The sequence below is a fragment of the Aotus nancymaae genome, unplaced genomic scaffold (assembly GCF_030222135.1).
Source record: "Aotus nancymaae isolate 86718 unplaced genomic scaffold, 86718_ANA_hifiasm-v0.15.2.pri h1tg000057l, whole genome shotgun sequence".
Lineage (NCBI taxonomy): Eukaryota > Metazoa > Chordata > Mammalia > Primates > Aotidae > Aotus > Aotus nancymaae.
In genome coordinates this window covers 25,703,147-25,728,717 of record NW_026988471.1, presented here as the reverse complement: position 1 = coordinate 25,728,717, position 25,571 = coordinate 25,703,147, and the positions used below count along the sequence as shown (strand labels likewise).

General features: G+C 46.9%; 1 pseudogene; it reads left to right on the top strand.

Annotated features, from left to right (window-relative positions):
* The first annotated feature begins 11,017 nt into the window (after positions 1 to 11,017).
* On the top strand, positions 11,018 to 20,619 carry LOC105733076 (cytosolic acyl coenzyme A thioester hydrolase-like; annotated as a pseudogene).
* Positions 20,620 to 25,571: the final 4,952 nt, after the last annotated feature.

Here is a 25,571-nt window from a genome sequence, read left to right as displayed (position 1 = left end):
ATCTGTCAAACAAACAGGAAGGACTAGAGAAGATCCATTCTAATCTTGAAATGCTGCTCTATCCAGCCCAGCTGGCTTGAATTCTGGTTCAGGTTAAAGTGAGCTGATTAGCTAGAGGAAAACCTGTTTGAAATCCCCAAACATAAAACATACACACTACAGGATCTAGTTGTTCAGACTGTGTTTTAAAAAACAACGAAAATAACACACTAAAAAAATATGAATGTCCTGGTAGTATTTTTCTTTTTCTCTAGAAATTTTATGAAATGAGTGTTCCCCTCAGAACAGCTATGATATTTTGGACCGTGATTTAGTGGCTTCGGAGTCCCAGATTCATCGAGGAACTTGGGTGGGTCATGTTAAGAGTGTTAACAAACGGGAAGGGTGTCCCTGGAAATGAAGGGTGATGAGAAAGATGGAAAGAGATGAGATGTGGGCCACGATGGCATCTGTTCTATTCACGCTGCTTCACACGGCATTCTCCTTTTCCAGAGGAAGAACTCCCTGGAAGATTTTCTGAGTGCTGCCCCCTCCCCATGCTGGAGGGGGTTTTTACACAGAAGTTCTAGAACTCTGGATCAGTACCAAACAACTGACATGAACCAAATTCACCAGATGGGCAGCCCGGTGGAAGGGACCAGAAGGCAAGAGGCCTCTGCAGTGACCAGCAGTGAGACCTTGGGCAGGCCATGGCCCTTCTCTGAGCCTCAGTTTTCCCTCTACAACATGAGAAAACGGAGGAAGCAATGCCTGCATAGCCTACCTCACACAGGGCTGGGGTGACTGCAAATGAGGTGTGAATGTGAAACGAAGATAATATTTTAGTAAAAGGTGAGAATGTTGTTAATAGCTGGGGCTCAGGTCTCCCTCTCCAACCTTGCCCTTCTCTCTGTTTTGATGGTCATAACTGTAGCTTTGAGAGCCGGCCGGCCTTGCTGGAGCAGACAGTGGGAGCTACCTGACTTTTAGCTTTTCCTGGCTTTGGTGATCTCAGATGCCTGGTGCCCATGTCATCAGACCAAAGCCTCCATCTGTCCTCAAAGAAGAGCCCTGGTGCTGACTGGCAACCATTGGCCTTGCTGAGCCACACACAGCCTTTGCGTGGTATTTAGTCGGGTGGGGAAGGGGACAAGAAGCAACCTTGATTCAGAGACTGGGGTTGGGGAGAGCTGATTCTCCTGGATCAGGCCCAAAGGAGAAGAGAAGGGAGGAGGCAGGACATGGGGGCTGGAGCACAGAGGCAGACCCGGACTGTCCTGCTCCTCCGCACCTGGCACTAATCATTCACTGAGAAAGAGGCTATAAAGAAGATGCCACTTTATTCCCCATCTTTTTCGTGGTGTGATGGGAGAGAAGACTAGACTGGATGCTTGCTGGAAAGCCTCAAGGGTTGGCTAAAGAAACTTGCGCTGCCTCTTGGAGGCAGTTAGGGGACATGAAGGTACTTGGGCAGGGGTGTGACATGATGAGCTCCTGGCTTTGTTGGCTCTGCCTGGCCTGGGTTCCTTGCTTGGTCCTCCATGCCATGCACCGTTCCCCCAGCTGGCCTCTCCGGCCACATGCCCTATTGCTCCCCTTAGGGTTCCTTGGACCTGCCATTCTGTGTTCTTTGCTGTTCCTCCAAATATACCAGGCTCTTTCTTGCCTTTATGCCAGAAATACACATCACACCAGGTACATACGTGAATGCACTGAGCGCCCCCAGCAGCCCTAGGAATGGCAGCATTCCCAGCTGACAGATGAGGAAACTGGAGCTTCCAGCAAAGCAACTTGTCTAAATTTTTGTACTTAAATAGATGACATGGCCAGGTGTGGTGGCTTACGCCTGTAATCCCAGCACTTTGGAGGCCGAGGCGGGCAGATTATTTCAGGTCAGAAGTTTGAGACCAGCCTGGCCAACGTGGTGAAAACCTGTCTCTACTAAAAAAAAATGCAAAAATTAGCCAGGCATAGTGGCACACTCCTGTAATCTCAGCTACTTAGGAGGCTGAAGCACCAGAATTGCTTGAACCTGGGAGGTGGAGGTTGCAGTGAGCTGAGATCATGCCACTGCATTCCAGCCTGGGCGACAGAGTGAGACTCAGTCTCAAATAAATAAATAAATAAGCAAACCAACAGATGAAAGATCCAGGACTGAAACCCAGATCAATCTGACTCCAAAGTGTGCGCTTTGCCTTCTGTGCCACACTACCTCACTAGCAAATGGTGGGGGCCAGAGCTATCAATGGCAGGGGAGTAAAACAGAAAGTGCTGGCAACACTGGTCCTGGCACATAGTGAGAGCTTAGGATCATACCGGTCACATGAATGAGTAGCTCAGAAGGGAAGGCTGTTGGGAGGGCCGGGACCCAGCACCTGGGTTCACCCAGAAGGAACTGATGCTTGACTTGGAATAGGAAGTATGTAGAGCTGTGGGCGATGCCAAGTGACTTGAGCATGCAAAGGAACTGGGAGAGAAGACTGCCATGCAAGCTGGAGATGAGGGACAGGAAGAGCTGTCCACGGCCTGACCTGACATCCAGCCCAGGCAGGGACTCACAAGGATCTCCATATCTGTGCACAAATTAAAGCATGAGGAGAAGAGCCGTGTCTCCAGGGCACCCAGGGATTTGAAGGGGCAGGGACCATCCAACCACATGGACAAGGTTGGTCATGGTGTTGGGTCACCATGGGGAGGCCCGGGAGTACCCAGGCTCTGAGCTTCACAGATCTCAGATGATCCAGAGATGATGCCTTCAGTGGTCCATGGAAACTACAGCATGCCAGGGAGATGGAGATCAGCCGGGAGGCAGTGCTCAGGCGGGAGGGCACAGTGCCTTTGGGAGATGGAAAAAGTGATGTTGTTAAGGAACAATGTGGGCCAAAGGAATGAGCTGTAACTTGCTGGATCCAAAAGAACAATTGGGAAAATGGCTGCCAGAGGCCCACGGGTGTCTGATGATGGCCTGCCACTGTCTTGGCATGACTGGGCCCAGCCCAGGGGCTGGAAGGGAATCACCCCATAGGTTCCACGGTCCCCTTCTGACCCCTAACACCATGCCAAGCAAACCTTCTGGTCTATTAATAAATATTTGATGAATTGAGTTAAAGCAGGACTCCTGGCCAAATAACTCTGCCCTGCTTTCCCAGAGGAGATCTAAGGAGGCAGCACGAGGCTGAGGAAGGAGCCCAAACTCTGGAGTCGGCACCCCTGGGTGGGGCCTGCCCCTGCCCCTTCTTATTAAAGTGGGGTTTCTGGCCCCATCAGGATGGCAGGATTAAGGGAGATAAGGGAAGCAACAGTCATTACAGTAGGACTGGCATAGCATAGCCCTCTGTTCCCTCTTTTCTTGATAAGGGCTGGAAACCAATGCATACCGTAGCCCAAGAAGGAAGCCAGCCTGAGGCTTAGGTGATCCGCCTGGGTAAAAGGGACTGCCAAGGGAGGAATCCTGACACCCATGGCCCCAGCTGCTGGGCAGAAGGGACTGACAAACAGAAGCAGGTCCTAGGCCTGTCAACCAGATTAACAAGGGGCCTCGCCAGCATCTAGCCTGGGGTTGGGGGTGGGCTGTGGAAGGACTGAGTTGACGAGAGGCAGGCAAGGGTCTTAGCAGGACTCTGAAGTCTAGAATCTTGAAATGAGTGCCAAAGAGAACTTGCGTGTGATAGAGGAGGTCACCTGGGCGAAATTCCCATTTAACAGGTGATGAAACAGAGGCCCAGAGTGGGCAAGGGCCGAGGGCTAACATGATGATGGCACCAACACTTGATTGAACTCAAAGCTTGCTACTGAGTTTCCTAGTAAGAAAAATTGAGGCCTAGCAAGGGGATGATGATATTCCAGGCACAGGCCGGGGCCCCGGACTGGAGCAGATACTCGTGCTGACCTTGGGAATCTGGAGGAACTGGGATCTGCTTTTTTGTTGCAGTCAAAATTTCTGGAAACCTGATTAGCCCGGGGTGAGGGCACCAGCTCACTTTGTGCTACCCTGGGGAGTCCAGCCTTCTGCAAAGGGGAACTCTCTCTTGGGATTTTTGGGCAAGGAAGCTACTGGGTCTGATGGACTGGGACGCCAAGAGGCGGTTGATCTCCAGTGGCTTGATGAAGGTTGGTGGGGACCACAGATGGTCACACCAAGGCCTCTGTCCACCTACCAATGCTGACCTTAGAAATGCATTCTCATGCTTGCCCCAAAACTCAGTTGTAAGAGCTTAGCCAGTGCAAATGTGGTCCCACAGTCACCCCCATTTTTCCAGGGAGGAAAGGTCACTCCAAGTTTCACCCAGACAGTAGACGGGGAAGGTGGGATTCCTGGCAAGTACTCCACAACAGACTGCTGTCTGCGCACCTTCCTCCTCTCTCTGCTCACACCTCAGAGCCTCCCTCAGAGCCTATTGCCCTCTCTCAGCTGCCAGGCCAGGCCCCCCAGCTTCAACTGTGAATCCTGCTTCTCATCTCCTGTGTCTGAGCCCTTTTGCTCTAGGGCTGGACAAACCACTCTCGAGAAAAGGGATAGAAAAGGAAGCCCCAGGCCTCTGTACGGAGGAAAACTGAGGCATGGAGCTGGCCTGAGTAGAGACCAGGTTCCAGGCATCCCTGTCCTCAGGACCAATAAGAGAGGCCTAGAGCTTCAGAGATAGGCCGAGGCCGAAAAATGCAGATCTGTTTCCTTAAGCTCCCAGCTGGGGCTGAGAACACCAAATCCTCTTTGAATAAAACAGAAAAGGGATTTAAAAAAAATCAAGACATTAACCTTCTGAAACTGGATCCCCCCGCCCCCATGTAGAGATTAACTTCTTTCCTAAGCATTTTTTTTTCATTTCTATAAACATCTTAATTCATGTTGACATCATGGCCATCCTGGATTACAGATGGATGGAAAGACAGATGACCTTGTCTCAGCCACCTATGTGTGTGCACACACACACCTACACACATGGTGTGTACACATGCACGCACACAGGGATCTGTGTACACGCCTTGAGCAGTAGGAAGAGCAATGGAGAAGGAGCTAAAGAGCTGGGCTTTATTTCCAATTCTGCTACTGAACCCTGGACCTCAGTTTCCTCATTTGTAAAAGGGGTAGTCGGACCCGCCGATTTCTAAGATTCCTTCTCAGCTCACTCTCTGGAGCTGCTCTGACTGTGTGGGCCAGTTTCTCTTGCTTATTTCCTTCTCCTCCTCCCCTTCTGCTCCTCCAGCTTCTCAAGGGTCCTGCCTGTTTCTCCTGGAAGCTCCCTGACAGCTTTCAGGCCTGGGATACCCAACTCACTGGGGGGTGGGGGAAAAGCATGCACCCCAGCTTTGAGTGGGCCAGGGCTTCTTTTCTGGTTATTTCAGCTCTGCTGTAAATGCAACGCCACACGTGAAGCACCCAGCGTGCTGCCTGAGCTCACTGTAGGTACTTCCCAAAGTCCATTCTTTTCCTTCTGCCTCCCTCTTTTTAGTTCACCTGGACCCCAATCCCCACCTGAGGTGAGGTGAAAAAGCCACATCGGATTTTGTAGTTTCAGATCAGGTGGGATCGGGGTCCAGGTGATGCTCCCACTTTTCTGCATCACGAGTTTTAGATTGAAAGCCTGGGAAAATGCATGTGACTGGTGGAGGGAGGTCACATGCCTCCCGCCTAGTTGCAAGAGAGGCTGGCACAATGTGGACTGGCTTCATAGAGCTTCTGTTCTGGGCACAGCCTCTGCCTCAAAACATAGGAAGTCCTCAAACATAGGAAGGAAGAGCAGATGCGGGGTGGTCCAAAAGAGTGACAAATGTTCTCTACGCTGTGGCCCCTGAACACCTCCCTTGAGTTCTCTGCAACACTCTAGGACAAAGTTTCTCAGTCTCAGCACTATTGACATCTGGGCCTGAATACTTCTTTACTGTGGGGTGTCCTGGACATTGTAGGATGTTTAGCAGCAGCCAGGCCTCTACCCATTAGATACCAGTAATACCCTCCCAGTTGTGATAACTAAAAATGTCAAAATACATTGACAAGTGTCCCCTGGGAGACAAATTCACCCCAGCTTGATAAACTATGTCTAGAAAATCTGCAGGAAATTTGTAGTATATTTGGGAGACAGGACTGATTTAGCCTGGTTTCCTAAATTTATTTGACCATGGAAAAACCTTTTTCTCTAACACAGGAAATGCTGGGCTGGTCAATGGGGACCCAGCCGTAGGAATGTCTTAGTCCATTTTCTATTGCTTTAAAGAGAATGCCTGAAACTGAGTAATGTATAAAGAAAAGGGATTTATTATTATTATTATTATTTTTGAGACAGAGTCTCACTCTGTCCCCCGCTGGAGTCAGTGGTGCAATCTTGGCTCACTGCAACCTCCACCTCCTGTGTTCAAGTGGTTCTCCTGCCTCAGCCTCCTGAGTAGCTGGGATTACAGGTGCCTGCCACCACACCTTGCTAATTATTGTATTTTTACAGGCTGGTCTTGAACTCCTGACCTCAGGTGATCCATCCATCTTGGTCTCCCAAAGTGCTAAGATTATAAGTATGAACCACTGCGCCTGGTCAAGAAAAGGAATTTATTTCTTAAGATATGGAGGTGAAGGAGTTCAAGGCTGAGGGGCTGTTGAGGGTCTTCTTGTTGGTGGGGACTCTGTGCAGAGTCCCTAGGTGGTATAGGTCATCACAGCGTGAGGAGGCTGAGCGTGCTAGCTCGGATCTCTCTCCTTTTTATAAAGCCATCAGCCTCACTCCCGTGATAGCCCATTAATTCACTAACCCGTTAATCCATTAATCCATGAATGGATTATTCCATTCATAAGGGCAGAGCCCTCCTGACCTAATCACCTCTTAAAGGCCCCATTTCTCAATACTGCCACACTGGGGATTCAGTTTCAACATAAGTTTCAGAGGAAGGAAACATTCAAACCATAAAATGGGTTTCATGAGGGTGGGAGTTGCACAGGCCAAATGGTACTCCAGATCTTCCTGTCATCATCTTACCCGCTTGCCCACCTCTCTGAATGGGCTGGAGTCTCCCTGAGGTTGGCTTTGTGGAGGCCCAGACTCTGGGCAGTTGGTGATTCTAGGAAACATTCCCAGGGTCCAAGGGAGGAGCCCACGGAATGCCATTCTGTGTGTGAAGTGGTCTTCTTCCTACCTGTGCTGCCCTGCAGGCACAGGTACCACCCCAACCACCAGGAACACTGCCTTGGGAAGCAGCAGCCTGTGGCTGCCAACTGCGGCCTCCTGTGGCCCTCCTGCACGGCTTGACAAAGGCCCCACAAGACTCAGGCCCCAGCCCAGCTGGTCTCCGTATGCAGGCCCGGCCTCTTAGGCTGTCTTCCCCACAGGTTGCAGGTCAAGACCCTTACTACTGCCCAAGGAATGCTCTGAATGCAGGGTAGAGTGTGTCGGTCCCAACCCAGGAAACAGCCCTTCCACTGTGATGCAGGATGAGGGGTCACAGGCTCCTGAAGTGTGGGCCCCGACCGCCTGGCCTTGCCTTTGGGAAGGAGCTGTTGGCGTTGTTACTGCCAGGCTGGAGTGACGCAGCACGGGGACATGTGTGTCACTGGCACACTTAGCTGTCCAATCCAGGGACTTCTGTGAGCTGGCAGTGTCCCCACATGGATGGCCTAGCTCCCTCTTGCAGATTTTTTTTTTTTTGAGACAGAGTCTCACTCTGTCACCCAGGCTGGAGTGCAGTGGTGTGATCTCAGCTCACTGCAACCTCTACCTGTTGGGTTCAAGTGATTCCGCTGCCTCAGCCTCCTGAGTAGCTGGGACTACAGGCATGTGCCACCACACCCGGCTAATTTTTATATTTTTAGTAGAGACAGAGTTTCATCATGTTGGCCAAGCTGGTCTCAAACTCCTGACCTCAGGTGATCTGCCCACCTCAGCCTCCCAACGTGCTGGGATTAAAGGTGTGAGCCACCGAACCTGGCTGCAGCTTCATCTTTGAAACTCCCCCCTGCAGTGTCTTCCGGTGACCTTAGCTCTTAACCTTAGGGAGCTGGTACAGAGGAAATAGGATGGGTCAGGCTTAGACAAGCCTGTGTTGATGTACCTTGGGCATGTCACCTTCTCTCTGAACTTTAATTTCACCATAGATGTAGATTTATTAAAAGTGATTTTCCTTTCCTTCATTCTGTATTTTAGGTACTGACTGGTGGCTTCTGGGTCAGAGAAGGGGGGTTCCCTGAAGCCTCTCTGAAGACTCACGGCCCCCGTGCTCTGGCCCTCAGGTTGCATCTTCATGGGGCAGGGGAGATAACTGGAGTGAAACAAAAAGGCTCGAAAATGTGTTGGATCCCAACCAACCAGAGGATGCGCCAGTGGAAAATTCCTGCTGTGTGTCAGAGGTCCACCTGGCCCGGGGGACAGCCAGCCAGACATGCGGGCCCCACAGCGTGTTTAGACAGTGCTTTCCTGCCTCGGCCAGAGCTCGTCCTGGCCCTCACCAACGCTCATCCTGGGACAGTAGGGTGGGCTAGGTCCTCACCTAGGCTTAGAAGGCTTCTGCGGCTCTGTTTCTGGAGCAGGGTCTTGGGACAGTAGCATGAATTTTGATAGGAAAAAAATGGGCAGTGGGGGCGGGGTACGATGGCTCATGCCTGTAATCCCAGCACTTTGAGAGGCTGAAGCGGGTGGATCACCTGAGGTCAAGGGACTGAGATCATCCTGGCCAACATGGTGAAACCCCATCTCTACTAAAAATAAAAATACAAAAATTAGCCGGGTGTGGTGGCACCTGCCTGTAGTTCCAGCTACTCAGGAGGCTGAGGCAGGAGAATCTCTTGAACCCAGGAGGAGGAGGTTGCAGTGAGCCAAGAAAGTGCCACTGCACTCCAGCCTGGAGACAGAGTCTCTCTCTGTCTCAAAAAAAAAGAAAAAGAAAAGAAGAAAAAATGAACAGTGGGAGCCCCAGATTCAGCCCCAGATCTGCCCTGAACCCGTCTCTGGGGCCCAGGAGTAACCATGTCCCCTCTTTGGGCCTCAGGCTCCTCATCTGTGCAGCACATGGGGTGGACAAGGACGTCTAAGGAGTCTTCACCAGCCCCGCCCTTCTGCTGGTGCAGATCCACAATCTCTAAGGGATCCCATATCTGCCTCTGGAGAGGCCAAGGCTCCTTTCCTGGGCAGAACCGGGGGCAACTCTCAGAAGCTGCCCTCAGAGACTTAAGCTCAGCATCTGAGAAAGGTGGCCCATTGGCTGTCAGAAACTGTGGGACCCATGCCTTTGAGAGTGTTCTCAGCACCCACCGAGGTTCGCTGGGATGGGGGTGATGACCCTGGGAGGACAAAAAGGTAACCCTGAGCCCCAGGGCGCGGGATTTGTCCAACACTGTAAGGGGAAGTCCTTGAATCTAGAAATGACCCAGGGACCAGGCCGCATGCCCTGATGTGGTCTGGGCGGGTTACTGGGCCCCCCAAGGCCGTATGGAGTGGCCCTAAGACTTTGCACAGACCCCACACTCACAGCTTCAGTCATGGGGGTGTCCTGTGCCAGGCTAAGGCAGCCTAGGGTGTGGGGCGTGGGCATTCCAAACCCTCATAAGGGTTGAACACATTGGCCAAGGAGGGTCTGCAGGTTCCCCTCTCTTTGGAGTTTGATTGGCCCCATCTGGGATAATGGTTGATTCACCAGGGCAATGCCACCTGGGAGGTCCCTTAGTTGATGCTTGCTGTCCTACTAGACTACCTGTCCCCACCCCACTAATCACCTCTTCTTAGCTTAGGTTCCCACAGCGAGAGCTGCTCTCAGTGCCTGTTATCACCCCACTTAATGCCAAGAGGACATGACAAACCTCCCAGGGCCACCCCAGCTTCCAAACTCTGCTCCCGCCCCCCTTCCCTTGCCCCCCACATCCCCAGCCTATCTCTGTACAGACCACCCCCCAGGCATATACTTAAAGGAAAACTCTGGATGACATCACACACAAGCCAGGGCAAAGAGGAGCCCTGGCCCACAAGACCCACTCTGGCTGGTTGCTTGTCCCAGCCCATTGGAGGGGTTTCAGGCCTCATCACAGCCTGCCCTTCCTTCCATCCTTCGATCTAAGGCCAGATCAGTCCTTACTCAGAGTTCCCCCCGTTGCTCAGAACGAATGGTCCCTTTCTCAGATCCTAGGTCTGTTCCTCTTTGTTCCAGGTTAAACCCGCCCTTTGCAAAGCTCCTGCTGTCCATGTTCTACCCAGAAGCCAGCTGCAGGGAAGCTGCCCCTCCGGAGGTGGCTCCAGAATCCTTCCACTCAGGAATCCCTTCTCCTGTTTCTTGTTCTCTTGCGGTTTCCAGTCCATGCTCTTCCCCTTCTGGATCACTAGGGGCTCTGCTGGGATTTGGGTCACCCCAAAATCTCTTTCTTGCCTCTTCAGAGGACCACGGTCAACATCACAATGTGCATCTCTGCATCTCCAGATTCTCAGGGCTCTCCAGGATGAATAAGATGGGAGTGGGCGCACATGTAGGTGAGTGTGTGTGCACATGGCACACATGTATGTGTGTGTGTGTGCAACGGCATGTGTGCACACGTGTGTGTGTGTAAACTCGTGATTTGGGGATAGTCTTGGCTTCTAAAGAGAACACAATGTCTCCCTCTTACACAAGTTCCCCAAAGAACTTCTGTCTCTGTCAGTCAGCTAGGCTGGGTGAGTGCAGGTTTCAAGAGGGTACCTGAACTCCCTCTGGGCCATGTCACCAAGCAGGGCATGGTTTCCAGGAGCCCTGAGCCCTGCTGCAGGGCCCTTTGTACCCCATGCTGCTTGAGCATCAAGAGAAGGAAGTTCAAGCCCCAAATATCCTTACTAGGGGTGGCGGTGGTGGAAGGCAGTTTGATCCCATGGGTAGGTCTGAGTTCATGAGATGATATTTAAAAACAACTCTCAGGTGATTGACTTCCTTTTCCAGAGCGTTCCTTTGGTCTCTCAGCTCAGCAAACTGATTTATGGGGCACAGGATTCCAGCAGCTCTGAGAAGGGTTCTGGTTTCTGCTGGGCTTAACTCACAGGGAGGGGCAGAAGGGAGCGACTTGTGCTGGAATGTTAGGGGTTGGGAGCCGAGGGAGGGGAGCTCCATGGTAGGACTGAAGCAGAAGCCCCGAGATGCTTATACTGGCCTTCGACTACAGATCCTCAGGCCCAGGGAAGTGGGCTGGGGACCCCAAGTCCTGCTGGAAGCAGTAGGTGAGCAGCTCATCACCACAGTGGCTCCAGGTGCTGCTGCTTACAAAATGAGCTTCTCTGTCCCAAAGCACAGCCATATTCACTGGAGTCACAGGGAAACCGTGTGTGCTGGGCACTCACTCTCTCCCATTTAACAGATGAGAAAACTGAGGCCTTAGGTTAGGAGTGGCTAAGTGGTGCATTCAAGGCTCTCACAGCCAGGAAGAAAGGGAGCCAGGTTTCAAACCTGCACCTTCTGATTTAAAAGTTCAGCCTCTCTCCATGAGTGCAGGCAGCCCCCCGTTACCCTCAGCAGAGAGAAGAGCAGGGGCCACTGAGCTTCCAGGCAGTCAGGCTTGGGTTTCAATCCTGACTCTGCTAGTATTGACTGTGAATCTGGACATGTTTCTGAATCCGCTTTTTTATAAATAAAGTGGATAGAGTCGGCGATGCACTGGAGCTGGCTGGTTTCCACCCTGGAAAGCCAACTACGTGCGTGTCTCCCCAGCTCTGCATTCAGTAACATGAGATTGCTCAGCTAGAAAGGGCCAAAGTGGAAGCATTGACACCACAGAAATGGGCAAACACTACAAATCAGGGCCTCCCCCCGGCGGGCTGGCTGCTAAGCATTTCCCCGCACAACCCTGGGTACAGTTCTCACCTCTAGGTCTCAGCATGAACTTAGATAAAGTACGTAAGGTTCTCACCACAATGCCCGGATTGAGCAGATGCTCACAAATAATTAGCAAGAGTAAACATTTTACATTTTCTGCAGCTTTATCGTCTTTTATTCACTCAGGAAAGTAATTTGGGCAAGAATGACTTTTCTTCATCCTGTAGATGAGGATGATGAAGCTCTGAGGGGCACAGAGGTGCTAAGTGGAGCCCAGGTGTGAACCTGGATCTTTGTACTCCTCACCTTAGACTCTGTCCACGACCCTCAGCTGCCCTCTCACAGGCCAGGCAATTTACAGTCTTAGAAATAAAAGGATCCCAGTGCCAGAAGAAATGTTACAGACCACCTGTTGGTAACACAAGCCCCTCACATGACCAACAAGGAAACTGTTGCCCAGAAAGGGGAACGGACGAGCCCAAGATCACTCAGCCAATTATGGCCAAGCTGGACTTTGGATCCCAGATCTCTGGATTCCCCGTCTGCATCTCTCTCACTGGACCAAACTGCCTTTAGACCCGTGCACAGGGGTGGGATTGTCCTGTCCGAAGGGCATGGCTGCTGCCCAGTGGGAGGGGGTAGGATGGCTACTGGGGCAGCCAACACTTGTCCACCCTGAGGAGAGAGGAAACTGTCTTGGGCATGCTAAAGCATTTGTAAATGTAAGTTGTAAGGTTTAAATGAGAGGCAACGGAGGCCAGTTATTGAAATGAAGAAATTTAATCGGCTCCTGGGTGAGGTTCTGCAGTCCAACAGGAGGGGCCGGAGAAGTCTCGTGGACTCCTCTCAGACGTGGGGTTTTATAGGGAGTGAAGGCGTTCTGATTGGCTGTGGGAGAGCAGGACGTGAGCAGGGCAAGCTGCCATTGGCAGGTAAGTGGGATGCGCAATGCTATTGGGCAGATTTACGAGGCTTCTTTTGCATTTTGGCGGGGTTTTCCAAAGGCTGGCTAGGCGCTGAGTGCAAAGCCTAGTGCCGAGTGCAAAAGTGGGCATGGGGAAGTTTAACAGCGGGCTAGGTGCTGAATGCAGAGCTTGGTGTCGGGCATGGGGTGATGACATAGTTTCTAGGCCTGGAGAGAGATGGGCATGGTCGAGCTCCCATGGGGGGGTGCGTGTCCGAGCTCCTGGTGAGGTGACTGGCCTTACAAAAGTTACTAACATTTTGTCGACCAGCGAACCCTGAAGAGCCAGATCTTTCTACAGTCTCATCCTTGGGCCTCTGTGGGCAACAGAGCACTGGGATTCATGGGCCAGGGCTGAATCCAGCTCCAGAATCTCCATGGCCTTGCTAGTCTCCCTCCCTCCCTTCCTGTCATCCCTCCCTCCCTCCCTCCCTTCCTCCATCCCTCCCTCTTTCCTTTCCTCTCCTCCTTTTCCTTCCTCCCTTTCCTTCCTTCTTTTCCTTTCCTCTCCCTCCCTTCTTTCCTTCCTCCCTCCCTTCTTTCCTTTCCTTCCTTTTCCTTCCTCTCTCCCTTCTTTCTCCTTCCTTTCCTTTTCCCTCCCCCCTCTCCTCCCTTCTTCCCCTCCTTCTTCCCTCCCTCCCTTCCTTCCTCCCTCCTTCCTTCCCTTCCTTCCTTCCTTCCTTCCTTCCTTCCTTCCTTCCTTCCTTCCTCCCTCCCTCCCTCCCTTCCTTCTTTCCTTCTTCCCTTCTCCTCATCTTCTCTAGAGACCCATCCTTGGGCTACTGGAGCCTGCTTTTCCTGCAGGCACTAGAACAGCCTGGAAATTTACATCCCTGGGTGTCCTCTAACCAGTGACTAAGAGTGTGGGGGTGTGGAGGGCTGGGACCATGCCGGTGATTCCTGTGACATCAGGCTGAAGCTTCCTCTGTGAGACTCGACTTGAGGCTGAATCCCTGAGGGCCTCCTCATTCCCCCTGCCCTGCGCCCCCCAGTCCCTTACCAGTAGCCCCTGGGAGCACTTTCTTAGCAAATCCTCATCTCAGGGGCTGCTCCTGGGGAGCCCAACCTGAGACACCTGCTTTACTGTTTTGCAGTCACTTACCACTACTTGACATGATGTCATGCTTTCATTTATTCACTGTCTGTCTCCCTCCACTAGAATATGAGCCCCATGAGGGCGGGGACTTGATCTATTTTGTTTAACTGTGCACGCCCAGGCTGGAGCTGTGTTTGGCATACAGTAGGTTTCCAAAAGATATTTTGTGGGATAAATATTCTCAATTAATTCTCACAATGACCCTATGAAATGAGAATCATTATCCCCACTTTACAAATGAAGAAATAGTTTAAAGAAGTTTAATAACTCACCTTGGCTACACAGGTTGTGCGTGGCACAGCCAGGATGCCAAACTCTGCCTGTGGATCTCCAGACCAAAGCTTCAGCTTTAAAACCTGACCCCATGTTTGCAGTTTCCAGAACATTCCAGGCTTTGTCACACCTCCTCAATGAGGCTGAAGCTGCTTCTTTTGCAAATAAATGCTCCCTTGACACCCCCCAACTCCCACAGTACCCTTTGAGACCTTTGTGTCCCTATGGTTCCTAGACAGATTACTGATGGCTATTTCTTATGTTTCTTTTCTCTTTCTCTTTCCTGCAATCATTTGGGATTAGGCTTCGTCTTGCATCTTTGCTTCTCTAGCACCTAGTTAGAGCCTGGCAGAAGGCCAGCAATCCGTGAATGTTTGTTGAATGAAAAAAAAGGAAGGAAGGGAGGGAAGGAGAGAGGGAGAAAGGGAAGAAAGGAGAGAGAGGAAGGGAGAGAGACGTTCCATACTATGAGAGGGCAGAGGGTGTGAGCCCCACATGGACAGGGAAGGCTGTGCTGGGATGTTGTAGGAAGCCAGGGGAGTCGGCCACATCCTGGGCCCTCTTGTCATGTGGTGTGGTTGGAACAGCTCTGAGCAGTCACTTTTTTTTTTTTTTTTGAGATGAAGTCTCGCTCTGTTTTTTTTGAGATGAAGTCTCAGGCTGGAGTGCAGTGGCACGATCTTGGCTCACTGCAACCTCTGCCTCCTGGGTTCAAGCAGTTCTCCTGCATCAGCCTCCCGAGTAGCTGGGACTACAGGTGCACGCTACCATGCCCAGCTAATTTTTGGCATTTTTTTTTTTTATGAGAGAAAGAAAGAGAAAGAAAAAGGGGGAGAGAGAACAGGAGTCTTGCTCTATTGCCTGGGCTGGAATGCAATCTAAAAATAGGTATTAAAAACCTCTTTTATGCCGATAACTGTGCTTAACAATGGAGACAGGAAGGAATAAGGGAAGAAAATAACAAACAAACAGCCAACCAATATTTCATTTAAGTCTGTGAGATGCTATGCAAATGCTGAAGAGTGATTTACTTCCAATTATGTAGTCACTTTCAAAATAGGTGTAATATGATACTGAGAAAAATGTATGTTCTGTGGACCTGGGGTGGAGAATTCTATAAATATTCACTAAGTTTACTTATTCCAGGTCTAAGTTCAAATCATAGATGTCCCTATTAATTTTCTATGTCATTGATCCGTCAAATATTAACAATGTGGTGTCAAAATCTCCCGCCATTATTGTGCGGGAGTCCAGGTCCCTTTATAAGTCATTAAGAACTTGTCTTATGTATCTGGGTGCTCCTGTATTGGGTGCATATATATTTATAATCATTAACTCCTGTTGTTGCATTGATCCTTTTACCATTATGTAATGTCCTTCTTTGTTTCTTTTAGTCTTTGTTACTATTAAAGTCTATTTTGTGAGAGACGAAAGTTACAACTCCTGTTTTTTTTTTTCTCTCCATTTAATTGGTGAATCTTCCTCCATCCCTTTGTTTTGAGTCTTTGTATGTCGTTGCTTGTGAAATAGATCTGGATGCAGCATACAGATGGGTTTTGACTTTTTATTCAATTTACCTGTCTGTGTCTTTGATTGAGGCATTTAATCCATTTAAATTTAGAATTAATATTGATATTTGTGAGTTCAATATTGTCGTTTAATGCTAGCTGGCTATTTTGCCCATTAGTTGATGTAGATTCTTCATTATAGAGATATTCTTTACGTTTTGGTAAGTTTTTGGGATGACTGATACTGGTTGTTCCTTTCTGTTTGTAGTGCTTCTTTCAGAAGCTCTTGTAAAGCAGACCTGGTGGTGAGGAAATCTCTGAGTGCTTGCTTGTTCATGAAAAATTTTCTTTTTCCTTTGCTTATGAAGCTTAATTTGGCAGGATATGAGATTCTGGGTTGAAAATTCTTTTCTTTGAGGATATTGAATATTGACCCCCACTCTCTTCTCGATCGTAGGGTTTCTGATGAGAGGTCTGCTGTGAGTCTGATAGGCTTCCCTTTATGGGTAACGTGACTTTCTCTCTAGCTGCCCTTAGAATTTTCTCCTTTATTTCAACCCTAGTGAATCTAGCGATTATGTGTCTTGGAGTTGCTCTACTTGAGAAATATCTTTGTGGTGTTCTCTGGATTAGCTGGAGTTGAGTATTGTCCTGCCTTACTAGATTAGGAAAGTTTTCCTGAATAATATCCTGAAGAATATTTTCCAACTTGGATTCATTCTCTTCATGACATTCAGGTATACCTATCAATCGTAAATTATGTCTTTTCACATAGTCCCATACTTCTTGGAGACTTTGCTCATTCCTTTTTACTCTTTCTTCTCTAATCTTGTCTTCTCGTTTCATTTCATTAAGTTGGTCTTCGACCTTTGATATCCTTTCTTCTGCTTGATCAATTCGACTGTTAAAACCTGTGCATACTTCGCGAAGTTCTCATATTGTGTTCTTCAGTTCCATTAATTCATTTATATTCCTCTCTAAGTTGTCAATTCTCTTTAGCATTTCGTCAAACCTTTTTTCAAAGTTCTTAGTTTCTTTACATTGAGCTAGAACATGTTCTTTTAGCTCACTAAAGTTCCTTATTATCCCCTTTCTGAAGCCTAAATCTGTTAATGGAACGCACTCATTCTCCATCAGGCCTTGTTCTCTTGTTGATGAGGAACTGTGATCACCTGTAGAAGGAGAGGCATTCTGATCTTGGGTATTCTCAGCCTTTTTACGCTGGTTTCTTCCCATGATTGTAAGTTCATCCACCTGTCGTCTTTGTAATTGCCTACTTTCAAATTAGGTCTCTGAGTGGACGTCCAACTTGTTGATTCCCAGTGCCGAAATCTGAGCAACCCACTGTGCCGGCCAAAACAGCAGCATTAAGATTTGTGGTGCTTTTCTGCCTGGGAATCTCCAGTCTGGCTTCCCTCTTGAATCCCTTCTTCAATCAGGTAAATGGGCGACTCTGCCTTCCTGGAGCTCCAAACGTCGATCAAAAGGGGACCCAGTCTCCTTTACTCTGCACCAAGAACTGCTGCGCCAGGGCACCAGCAAAACCGCGACGCTGACCACAAGAGTCGCCCTGGTGACCCGTGGGGCTCCTCCGCTGGCAATCTTCCGGTCCGTGGGTAACAAAAATTCGTCTGAAAGTGTGGTGTCCTCTCGTTCTGTGTGCTTTCTCTGGGAGCTACAATCCCAAGCTGCTAGTGATCAGCCATCTTGGATCTCTCTCCAGAACGGCACTTTTTTTTAGTAGAGACAAGGTTTCACCATGATGGCCAGAATGGTCTCCATCTTTTGACCTGGTGATCCTCCCACTTTGGCCTCCCAAAGTGTTGGGATTACAGGCATAAGCCACTGTGCCCGGCCTTGATTGGTCACCTTTTTAAGCTCTGGGTCCAGCCTTAGGGCAGAAGCAGGATGTATCCTGGAAGCCAGCACCCAGTCTGGTACCCAGTAAGGTCCTAGTAAGTGCTGAATGAATGACTGAGTGACAGCATGGTATGAAAAGCAGACTTGATTTGGAGTCTGAGTCTGAGGTTCAAGTCCTGCTCTTTTCCAGCCTTTCCTCTCTATTCCCTGGCAGCTGCCTTGGTTCAGGTATCATGTGTCTGCCCAGACATCATCTCTCCTGAGGCTGCTGCTTAAATGAGCCTCCTGCAAGAGGAATTGCCATGTCTCTCCTTTCCTGGTTTAGCAAATCTTGTTTGTAAGGTATAGTCAGACTCCACAGGCTCATCCTTGTGCATCTGTGGGCAACAGAGCACTGGGCTTAATGGGCTGGGGCTCTGTGCTTCAGCCTATGAGGCTCTTCAGACAGTGTGGAGATAAGAAAATGGATGGCCCTGGGGACCAGCTCCCTGGGCTTCAGTCTTACTTCCATTACTTTCTAGCCACATGGCTTTCAGATGGTCGCTTAACTTCTCTCTCTGTCTCTCTCTCTTTCTCCTGGGCTCAAGTGATCTTCCCACCTCAGCCTCCCAAGTAGCTGGGACTACAGATGTGTACCACCACACCCAGCTAATTTAAAAAAATTCTTTATAGAGGGGTCTCATTATGTTCCCCCAGGCTGGTCTCAAGCACCTGGGCTCAGTGATCCTCCTGCCTTGGCCTCCCTAAGTGCTGGGACTGTAAGCATGAGCCACCGCGACCAACTGACTTCTCTTTAACTATATTGTCTCACAGTAACATGGAGATCATGACAGTAGCTTTCTAACTGGGATGTTGTACATGTTCAATAAGCTAATGCTTAGGATCATGCCTAGCACACATGTTGGCCATCAGATGATAACCCCTCTGGTCAAATCGGTCACTGTTTTGGTACCGCTTCTCCCAACCCCCTTGCCACTGCCTGCTTGAGTGATCCAGAACAACCTGTGATTTCCCAAACACTCCAGGTCGTCTCATGCCAGGGTACGTTGGCTCATGCTGTCCCTTCCTGGGATAGAAAAATCTTAGTCATCCTTCATGTCTCAGCTCAGATGCTGCCTTTATGTCTGTGAAGATTTTCTGGACTCTCCCAGGACATCCTGGAGGCTCTCTTTGCAACCTCTGCATTGGGTACTGAGGCAATAATCTGATGGCACTGGAACTGCCTGCTCATCAGTCTGTGTGCCTTCAAGCTTCAGGCCTATTCCTAAGCCATTTAGCCAGCCCCCAATACAAATGGACCTTGGTGAAGATCCAATATTGTAAAAACGTAAATTTTCCCAAAATTAATCTATAAATTCAGTAAAGTCCCAATAAAAACTTAACAAGAGTTCTAAAAACGTAACTTTACAAGCTAATTCTAAAAGTCATCTTAGAAGAAAAAATGTACAATAGTCAAACAAATTTTGACACAGCAAGAACAATGAGGAAGACACAGCCCTTTCACATACAAATATTTACTATAAATATTTGTGATTAATGCAGAGTGATGGTGGTGTAATTCAATCAATGGGCAGTAAAGAAACAGATCCATGGAAATGTAGTGTATGCTAAAGGGGTGTTTTTAAACCAGTACAAAAGGACTGGCTATTCAAAAATGGTTTGGGGACAATGATTTGCAGACAATAGATTTCCCACTGGGAAAATATTAACTTAGATAATATATTGGTGATGGCTTTGCTTCCTGCAAGGAGAATTTATTCTAAATATTTTAATAAGAAAGGAATTTATGGAAGGTACATATAGCAGTCAGGGTTGTAGGAGGCATTGAAGAAAAAGACTTGAGTTGAGCTTACCAGACACATTTCCAAAGTCACAATGCAGAACTGAGCCACTGATGGAGATGATGTCTGCTACAGTCTGGAAGCTGCCAGATAGTAGGAAGTTTTTGCCATGGATGCTGTTCTGAGACCACACCACCTCTACCAGGATCTGTGCTAATAAAATGGAGGTGGTGCTAGCTTTTTCTCCAAATAACTTGAAGCTTCATGTCAGTTGTGGCAGACATCAAGATGGAGTTTAAGAGGGTAAGAGATGTGTTGTGATACTGTCCATGTAAGGTAAAGGGAGAGGGAGCAGAAATAGCAGGGAAAGTCTTCTGACTGTGACACAGTTATGACACCTGTGGAAGGAAAGAGAGAAGAAAGAAGGGATGGCCAGAAAAGGCCTCAGAGTCTGGTGAAGCTCTGAGGAAAGTCTTGGCTACCACAAAGATTGCCCATAAAGATGTCTCATGGTGGGAAGAATTGGCTATGCCCTTGTTTCCTCTCTGTGCTCAGTGCATTGGGGAGGTGGCCCACATCAGCGCGGAGATCACTTATACCTCTAAGCACTCGGTGGAGGTGCAGGTCAATGTGGTGTCTGAAAACATCCTCACAGGTGCCAAAAAGCTGACCAATAAGGCCATCCTCTGGTATGTGCCCCTGTCGCTGAAGAATGTGGACAAGGTCCTCGAGGTGCCTCCTGTTGTGTATTCCCGGCAGGAGCAGGAGGAGGAGGGCCGGAAGTTATACGAAGCCCAGAAGCTGGAGTGCATGGAGACCAAGTGGAGGAATGGGGACATCGTACAGCCAGTCCTCAACCCAGAGCTGAACACTGTCAGCTACAGCCAGTCCAGCTTGATTCACCTGGTGGGGCCTTCAGACTGTACCCTACACAGCTTTGTGTATGGAGGCGTGACCATGAAGCTCATGGATGAGGTCGCTGGGATTGTGGCTGCACGCCACTGCAAGATCAACATTGTCACAGCTTCCGTGGACGCCATTAATTTTCACAACAAGATCAGAAAAGGCTTCGTCATCACCGTCTCGGGACGAATGACCTTCACGAGCAATAAGTACACGGAGATCAAGGTCTTGGTGGACGCCGATCCAAGTTGTGGACAGCTCTCAGAAGCGCTACCAGGCCGCCAGTGCCTTCTTCACTTACGTGTCGCTGAGCCAGAAGGGCAGGTCCCTGCCTGTGCCCCAGCTTGTGCCCGAGACCGAGGACGAGAAGAAGCGCTTTGAGGAAGGCAAAGGGCAGTACCTGCAGATGAAGGCGAAGCAACAGGGCCACATGGAGCCCCAGCCCTAGACACCCTCCTCCCGCTGCCAGGGCCCTGAGTAGCCATGGCAACAGGCCCAGTGTCCAGTCACTTAGAAGTTACCCCCTTGGCCAGAAACACAATTCACATTGAGAGCTGGTGATGTCTGAAGTTTTCGTATCACAGTGTTAACCTATACTCTCTCCTGCAAACCTACACACCAAAGCTTTATTTATATCAACTCAGTGTTGATGCTACAGTGTTGTCCCGAGTGCCGGGAGGCATTCCATGGAAACCCTCGGGAATGCTTCCAAGCACACTGTAAGGTATGGGGAGAACCCAGCGCCACTAATAAAGCTGCTGCTTGACTGGAAAAAAAAAAAAAAAAAGTCAATTGCTTTCTTGTATATCAGCAATTAACAACTGGAATTTGACATTAAAAACACAATGCCATTTACATTAGAACCAGAAAGAAGGAAAGATAGAAAAAAAGAAAGAGAAGGAATGAAGGAAAGAGGAGAGGGAGGGAGGGGAGGAAAGTAAGTAAGACAGGCTGACTTAGGCATAAATCTAACAAAATATATACAGGATCTGTACAAAGAAAACTACAAAACTCTGAGGAAAGAAAACTCTGGTAAATAAATGGATAAATATTTCATGTTCATCAATAGGAAGACTCAATATTGTTGAGATGTGAAGACTTAACCTATAAATCTAACACAATTTCAATAAAAGCCCCAACAAGTTATTTTGTGGATTTCAACAACTTGATTTAAAAATTTATATGGTGAGGTAAAAGACCCAGAATATCCAATACAATACTAAAAGGGGATAATGTCAGAGGACTGATCCTATCTGACTTTAAGATACTGTAAAGCTACGGTAATCAAGACAGTATGGCACTGGAGAAAGAATAGGCATATCAATCAATGGAATAGAATAGAGAGCCTAGAAACAGACTAACACAAATATAGCCAATTAGTCTTTGACAAAGGAGCAAAGGTAATTTAATGGAGAAAAGTCTGCATAACAAATAGTGCTGGAACAATTGGGCACAAATGCAAAATCAATGAATCTAGGCACAGACCTTATACGCTTCACAAAAATTACTTTAAAATGGATCATAGACCTAAGTAAAATTCAAAACCACAAAGTTTTTAGAAGATAGTATGGGAGAAAATCTAGGTGACCTTGGGTTTGATGACAATGTTTTAGATATAACACAAAAAACATGATTAATGAAGTAAAAAATTGCTAAGTTGTACTTCATTAAAATTAAAAATTTCTGCTTTATGAAGGACACTGTTAAGAGAATGAAGGACAAGCCACAGACTGGGAGAAAATCATTGCAAAACACATATCTGATAAAAGACTTGCATCCAAAATACAAAAAGGACTTAAAACCTAATTTTAAAAGTTCTGAATAAGCACCTAAATAAAGAAGACACACAGGTGGCAAATAAGCATATGAAAATATGTCCAATATCATATGCCACTAGGGACTTGCAAACTAGAACAACAATCACATATCACTATACACCCAAGATGGCTAAAATCCAAAACACTGACAACACCAAATGCTGGTTAGGACATGGAGTAACAGGAACTCTCATTTATTGTCACTGAGAATGCAAATGATACGGGCCACTTAGTTTTAGTTCTTTTTTTTTTTTTTTTGAGACAGTCTTACTCTGTTACTTAGGCTGGAGTGCAGTGGCATGATCTCAGCTCACTGCAACCTCCACCCCTCAGGTTCAAGCAATTCTCGTAGCTCATCCTCCCTAGTACCCGGGACTTTAGGTGGGCACCACCATGCTTAACTTATATTTTGCATTGGTAGGGCCACTTTGAAAGATAGTTCAGCAATTTGTTACAAAGGTAAACATAGGCACCACAAAACCCAGCAATTGTGCTCCTAGGTGTTTACTATAATGAGTTAAAAACTTTGCCCATGAAAAAAACCTGCACATGAATGTTTATAGCAGCTTTGTTTGTAATTGCCAGTAATTGGAAACAACCAGGATATTATTCTTCAATAGATAAATGGATAAACAAACTGTGGCACATCAGTGCAATGGAATATTATTCATCATTAAAAAGAAAGGAGCTATTAAGCCATGAAAAAGCATACGAGAACTTTAAACGTGGATTGCTAAGTGAAAAAAGCCAGTCTGAAAAGGGTACATGCTGTTTGATTCCAACGATATGACACTCTGGAAAGGGCAAACTATAGAGACAGTAAAAAGATCTGTAGTCTCTAGAGATACAGGGGAGAGTGGGAGGAATGAATAGATGGAGTACAAAACATTTTTAAGGTGATGAACTATTCTGTATAATACTGTTATGGTAGATATAGGGTACTATGTATTTGTCATCATCCATAAAATTGTACAACACAGAGAATGAATGTTAATGTAAACTACAGACTTTAGTTAATAATAATGTATCAGTACTTGTTAATCAATGGTAACAAATACCACACTGATGCAAGGTGATAATAATAGGAGTGTGTGCATGCATGGGGTTGGGGAGGGTGCAGGGCATATATGAGACCTCTGTATTTTCTGCTTAATGTTTCTGTAAGCTTTACACTGTTCTAAAAATATGTTTATTAAAATGTTTTAAAACAATATACTTGGAAAAAAGTTGAGCAGCAAATATAACAGACAATAAGGTAACTACACATTCTAGTTTTCTCAGAACACTTCTAGTTTATATTTGTTGTCCTGGTGTCCCATCTGGCTTAGGATTTGTCACTCTCAAAGTGTGTCACTTTGGACAATAGCTTATATAATCGCCCTAGACAAAAGTTGTTATTGTTAACATATAAAAAACTCTTATAAAGTAATAAGATAGTCCAGAAGAAAAATGGGCAATATATGTGGACAGGTGTATTAGTTTGATTCCATAAAATCCCACAGATTAGGTGGCTTAAACAATAGGAATTTATTTTCTCACAGCTCTGGAGACTGCAAGTCCAAGATCAAGATATCAGCAGGTTTGGTTTTTTCTGAGCCCTCTGTCTTTGGTGTGCAAATGGCTGTCTTCTTGCTGTGCCTTTCCTCTGTGTGTGCTCAAGTCTGTGTCCTAACTTCGTCTTGTAACACTAGTCATATTGCATTAGAGCCTACCCATATGACTCATTTTACATTAATTACTTATTTAAAGGCCCTATCTTTGCTGGGAGTGGTGGCTCACACTTGTAATCCCAGCACTTTGGGAGGCTGAGGCAGATGGATCATCTGAGGTCAGGAGTTCAAGACCAACCTGACCAACATGGTGAAACCCCATCACTACTAAAACCACAAAAATTAGCTGGGCATGGTGGTGCATGCTTGCAATCCCAGCTACTTGAGAGGCTGAGGCAGGAGAATAGCTTGAACCCGCAAGGCAGAGATTGCAGTGAGCCGAAATCGCGCCATTGCACTCCAACCTGGGCAACAAGAGCAAAACTCTGTCTCAAAAATAAAAATAAAAATAAAATAAAATAAAAATAAAGATCCTATCTTCAAATACAGTTATATTATGAGATGTTGGGGACAAGGACTTCAACATGCAAATTTTGGGGAGATTCTATTTTAGGTTGGCAAGAATGTACGAAAATGCTATTAGTGAGAGAAATAGATACAGCTTTTTTGGAGGTGAACTTAGCGGCCTCCATCAAAATGAATATATGCATATCTTTTGACCCAGAAGTTTCACTTTTGAGACTTGATCCTACAGAAATACTTAGAGAGGCTCAAAGAGGCATGGCTGGGCATGGTGACTCATGCCTGTGATCCCAGAACTTTAAGAGGTCAAGGCATGTGGATTGCTTGAGGCCAGGCGTTTGAGACCAGTCTGGGCAACATGGCAAAATCCTGTCTTTACAGAAAATACAAAAAGAGCTGGGCATGGTGGCACACACTCATAGTCCCAGCTACTCAGGTGGCAGAGGTGGGAGGATCACTTGAGCCCAAGAGGTGAAGGTTGCAGTGAACAGAGATCACACCACTGCACCCCAGCCTGGGTGACAGTAAGACCTTATCTCAAAAAATGAAACAAACAAACAAAAACAAAGAGGCATGAATAAAGATATTAATTACAATATTTCTTGTAACAATAAAAATTTGAAAAAATATTTAAGTTTCTATTGATAAACAAATAAGCTATGGTACATCCATACTGTGGAATATTAAACTGAAGTTAAAAAGAATAAGGTAGATCTATGATAAAACAAATATCATGTGATATCCGATGAATAAAGTAAACCTATCATAAATGGAATCATGAAACATATTAAGTAACTCAAAAAGAGAGAACAGAGAACAAAGAAAAAATGGAATAACTAGAATACAAATAGAAATATGGTAGATTTAAACTCAACCATATCAATAATCACATTAAATGTAAATGATCTAAACACCCCAATTAAAAGGCATAGATTGTCAGGTTGTGTTTTTTTAAAAAATCATGATCCAACTATATACTGCCTACAAAAAATGCACTTTAAATATAGTCATAAATAGGTCAAAAAAGAAACATATCATAAACATATATCCTGTAAATATTAATAGAAAGAAAGCTGGAGTGGCTATATTACTATCATACAAAGCAAATTTCAGAGTAACAAAAGGATCTATTTATCAACAAGACATAGTAGTCTGAAATGTACATGCACCTAATAAGAAAGTTGACTCAAAATACATGAAGCAAAATGAGATAGAACTGCAAGGAAAAATAGACAAATGCATAATTATAGCTAGAGATTGCAAATCCTCTTGTTCTTATTTTATAATTTTCTATTCTTGTTATATGGGAACCTCCTTTATCTGTTTCACTTCTTAATCAAACATAAGGCCCTTTCAGATCACTTTTTAGTCTCTAGTTCCTCTGATGTGTGTTATTCCATTTGTTGAGTCAGTAGACTATCTATCTTGGCACTGAACTTTCCCATCTATTTTATAATTTTTGTGTGTAAGCTCATCTTCAATAAGTGTTATTTTTCACAGGAATTCTGTAAGTGCCTTGAGTTATTAAGGCCTTCTTATGGGGTTATTTCACTATTCTTCTACTCTTTTTGGGGTTTGC